This window comes from Sinocyclocheilus grahami, unplaced genomic scaffold (assembly GCF_001515645.1).
Source record: "Sinocyclocheilus grahami isolate Dianchi unplaced genomic scaffold, SAMN03320097.WGS_v1.1 scaffold377.1, whole genome shotgun sequence".
Classification (NCBI taxonomy): domain Eukaryota; kingdom Metazoa; phylum Chordata; class Actinopteri; order Cypriniformes; family Cyprinidae; genus Sinocyclocheilus; species Sinocyclocheilus grahami.
The window spans coordinates 1129644-1134884 of record NW_015505556.1 but is presented as its reverse complement, the minus strand read 5'-3'; positions in this window follow the sequence as shown (position 1 = coordinate 1134884).

Below are 5241 nucleotides of genomic sequence, written 5' to 3'. Positions count from 1 at the left end.
CACTACACAAACTGTTGCATAGCACCCCGGACTACATTTCCCATCATTCTTTGCACAATTTGCACACTGCCCTGATTGCACTCATTGCACACAGCTGTTTCTAATTACCTCATTCACTATATAACACCCACTCTAACCACATTTCTCTGAGTATTGTTTAGCCTGTACCCCTTTCCGAGTCTCCGTGTTTTCCTTGTTTTGCCTTGCCTTGCCTGTTTTTGTGGTTTTTGATCTTTGCCTGTTTTCCTGTTTTTTTCCCTCTCGTCTCGCCCCTATGCTTCTGTCTGCCAATCGGTGACCTACACTAGGCCTAGGACTATTCTTGTGTTTTGCCCGCCATATACCTGTCTGCCATTGTTTGACCCTGCCTGTTTTTCCACGTCTCTCTATTAAAAGCTTGCAGATGGAGCCACACGTCTCACGTCTCGTCAGCCCCGTTACAAATATTTTGTTCTGCATCATCTCTAAGGAAAGAAGAAGATCTCAATAGTTTCTTCACGGAAATGATTGGATCATTTTTGAGACGAAGTGATTGCATGTTGACAATTTTGGGAATTTTGACAAATAATTAGGAAGATGATTGTTTTTTTACAAGGGCACAGGTTTGGATACAGTATAACGGCAAACAACAGACATTTAATTGCTTGATCAAAATTATAGCTAAGGACAATTTAGTAGGAGCTGATATTGGTAGGATCATGTCAAAGCGTCTATACTAAATTCTACACCCTTGAAAATCTTTGGAAACTATAGTTCTCTCCTTAAATATGAAGAGGTCCAACAACAGATTAATGAGTTGCTTCAAACTTAACAAAAAGCTTGTGGATGTAATTATAAGTCAGACACTGAAGTAAGTTGCACAGACACATTTTGTCAGATTTCTGACCAAAAAAATCTGGCTCTAAACCTCTCTTCTCTTTATTCAAAGTTGATCTAGACCAGTACATGGAAACTATCCGAAGCTCTGTTAATAGCTCTGTCCCTAACCCTGAATCAAAAGATTTGCGAAGCTGCTCCGAAGTCCCGATCTGAATCAAATGATTTGCGAAGCTGCTCCGAAGTCCCGATCTGAATCAAATGATTTGCGAAACGCACTCCGAAGTTCCATTCTGAATCAAAAGATTTGAGAACCCACACCAAAGCTTTTTTCAAGATTTGTGAACCCGCTCTCCGAAGTCCTGATCTGAGTAATCATTTGCGAACCATCATTTCAGATCAGGACTCGGTGCAGGGATTGCGAACCCGCTCCGAAGTCTCGAACTAAATCAAATGATTCGCAATACGCGATCCGATTGGAGCGCTTCAAAACAGTGAATTATTTTGCAACGCAATGGATTAACTGATTTGGAGTTTCGAAAATCTCTGTTTCTATACTCACTATACATGCTTTTTAAAATCATTACAAGCGATGTCAAAATTCGAAAATGAATGCCTCTTTTGATCTGGTTTTTCCTAGTGAATTGCTTGAACTGAATGATCGAAGTCACGAGTTTTAATCCACCGGAGCATTGATTACAGCGTAAATTACTCACTTTGTCTGTTCCTCCACTTGTCGCACCCTCAGCCATGTTTACACGACGCTGTCGGTACTACTACTGGCTTAGCTTGCTAGTTTTATGACATAAACTGAAATAAAAGTATGATGTTTACAAATAAAATCTCAATATTTCCATTCCAAAGTTAACATTCAACACAAATTTAACCGGTAATTTGTAATATGAATTGGCACAATAAGACCAAGAATGTGCATTTAGAAAAGAAACATTTTGATTTAAAAGCAGCAATAAGATGTGCTTGAGTTTGTGAAGACCAGATTGGCCAGGCTGGCATTCCACTTTTAACCATATTTTTTCCCCAGCAGTTTAATATCTAATATTTTGCCTAAAGTCTAATATCTCTAAGGAAAGAACATCAAGATCTCAATAGTTTCTTTTAGGAATTGACTGAATCGTTTTGGAGATGGAGTGATTGCATTTTGCCAATTTGTAATATGAATCATGGACCATAAGACCAAGAATGTGCATTAAGAAAGCTACATTTTGATTTGAAAGCAGCAATGAGAGCCGCTTGAGTTTCTGACTGATATTGAGGTCAATCGTCACACCGACGAGCGGAAGTGTCCGATATCTATACCCTAACCTTTATTTGCACACAAAACATCCTCTCACCATAATTAAAACCTCCAAATGGACGTCTGCTGATTAGAACCATTGATCTCTTGAGTTCCCAGAGATCTACTATTACAGCTGGCATTTGTGAGGGGGGGAAAGATCACCAAATTTGATGAGCGCTGATGTTTTCCTGAAGCCCAACAGGTGGCAGACACACACAACACACAAGAGAGAGATGGAAGACTTTATTTCTGTCTTCTCAGAAACATTAGGGTCAATCGTTTCCAATGCGACTTCAATGGGTTGTGAGGAGTCCAGTCTTCACCTACCTAATCGCAATGCGCTCTATTGAGACGTGTGACTCCTCATAACTTACAGCGGCGGTCCAAACCACTTATAACCAGAACTGAGCTCACAACCAAAGCCAGAGTATACAGAGCCGTAGCGTCCGGAAGTGTGGGCTATTGGGATTTATCCCACACTCATGAAAATTCAGAGTTCACAAGCAAAGGCCGTTGAAGATCGTCTCCGAAAACCCCAAGCACTCGCTTTACGTGACGCTTTATGACGTCTGTGAGGTCAACGGAAAGAACCGGCTTGCTCTCGTGACTGAAAATACAACATGACATCAGACTCTAAAAGGCACTTTTTTGCTTGACGGATGGTTTTAGCAGTAACTTTATTTATGACGAGCACATCATTATTTGGCTTTTATGGCCGCGAGTGACATTTGAAACAAATGTGCTCTTAGGAAGAAAAGAAAAACACATTGTTTGTTGAAGAAAATAACGCTGGCTGCTAGAGTCGTACATAAGCAATAACAGAAAAACTCAGAGGATCAGGGGAAAACAGGCTAACGAACAACATCTTAAGCGTGCTGGCCAGATTCTCTGGGAGGAATTTCCAGCAGTGGCATGAAATGGCTTTGGTTTGTGTGCAGAATGGAGGTCAAGTTCGGTGGTGCATTTATTGGAGAAATAGCCAAACCAATGTCGACAATCGATGTGGAAAATGTTCTCAATGACACTGAGGATCTGCAGGCTAAGGTAATGGCTTTTTGGGAGCTCAAGTTTGTTGCGAGCACAGAGAAAAATGACAACACCTTCACTTTAGCATTGCACAAGTGACTGAACGTGGCCTTTGGAAAATGTAGAGCACTCCTGGGAGTATTTACAGCGTGAATACTGACCGCCTCGGTGTTTCAGTCAATGGTTTTTCTCATAATTTGCCGTCGATTAATGACATCAGGCAGCTTTAACCCTGAGGTTTAGGCGTTCTCAATCTGAAAACAAAACAAGACTGCTGTTTTGTCTGCGTTTGCAAGCACACAACCCCAAACAATGATGTTTGGCGCGTCCTGTGAGATATTACACCTTAATGAATGTAGGCTGAGACGAACACCGTGCGCTCATGCATTTGATAAATATTTAGGTGATTGATTTCACTGGGTGCATTACTCAGTGTGCAGAGCCGCTGTCAGGTGTGAGTGTGTTTTCAATTAGCTTTGCACCTACCCAGAACACGCAAGCGTCAACAGAGGAACTCAACCAAGCGGCTTCATGTGATCCAAACGCTCCACTGTCAGCTGAACCACCTGCTTGGCAAAACTTTCTGCTTTAAAAAAGGAAAACGACTGAGACAGAAATAAGTCTTCAGGCTATTGTCAGACCAAATAGACTAAATAGAATCAAATATGTAAGCTTAAACATTTGACATGTTGCCTTGACAACTAACTGGAATAAGTTTAAACTTAAGTACAAAAGTGACTAAAACTAAAACGGAAATAAATTAGCTAAACACACACACTTTAAAAATTTTTTTTATTATTTAGGATGCATCATGACATTATACTCAATGCATGGTAGCATATGCTTGCATAATTATTTTATACTCTGAGATGGAAACAAGCTTCTGTTCGTTTACATTTATGCATTTGCCAGATGCTTTTATCCAAAGCGACTTACATTGCATTCAAGTTCTACATTTGATCAGTTCACGCATTCCCTGGGAATCGAACCCATGACCGTGGCGTTGCGTGCACATGCTCTAATGTCTGAGCAACATGAATGCTCTTACTTATTTTTAGTACAAGAAAATCTCCTGGTATGGTGTTTTTTTTTAACTATTTATTATTTTATTTTATATGTATGCATTATTTACTTAGATTTTGTATGTATTTATTTATTTATTTTAATGCATGTGCACCCACATATATTATCCATGATATTATCAATTCAATTTTATTCATTAATCACTTTAAAATCCATGACATCAGATTTGACCCTGTTTACTTTTTCAAACTATTGTCCACGATTCATTATTGCATATAATTGTAAAGGACCAAATGTTTGCCTTCATAATCTTCTATCAAATATAATAACTTGCTCCACCTCTGTATTGACTTTCTTTTTTCTTGACACCGTGAATCCACCTTTACAACCACCTGACTCCATTCAGGTATATAACGGCCACTTCTCATGCAGTAAACTCAGTTAGAAACACTGTCACAATGCAACTGATGTAGATATGTCAGATATGAACTACTGACCTGCAAAATGACCTAAAGATCAAGTTTGTATGCATTATAATCAAGGCCTTATTGTTTTAAAATATATGAAAAAAATGATTTTCCCACGCTGTTGCATTTACACCACATTCTTTATCCAAATCCAACTCAGCACTGGCAAATTAAAATACTTTATAGCTGTCAAACAGCATAACTGAACATGACACTTTGTGACATTTGTGTACGTCACAAACTGTTCAACTCGTCTCTGTCTGTCCGTCACAAGATCTTCATGAACAGCCATGAATAATCGGCCACCAAAACAAAGGCCTGGCATGTGACAGCTGATCATTATTAATGCACGCACTTCTCTCAACAAAGCTTCCTTCGTCGGCTCGTCCATCATTATGAATACTGCATGTGAAATTATTGCAATATAATAGTATATTTAAAAACGTTAATGTTACGTAAGATTAATCGCGATAAATTTCAGAAAAAATCTGTGATTAATTAGTTAATTTTTGAATCCACTGACAGCATATATATATACACACAAATATATATACATATATACATATAAATGTATATATATATATATATACACTGCCGTTCAAAAGTTTGGGA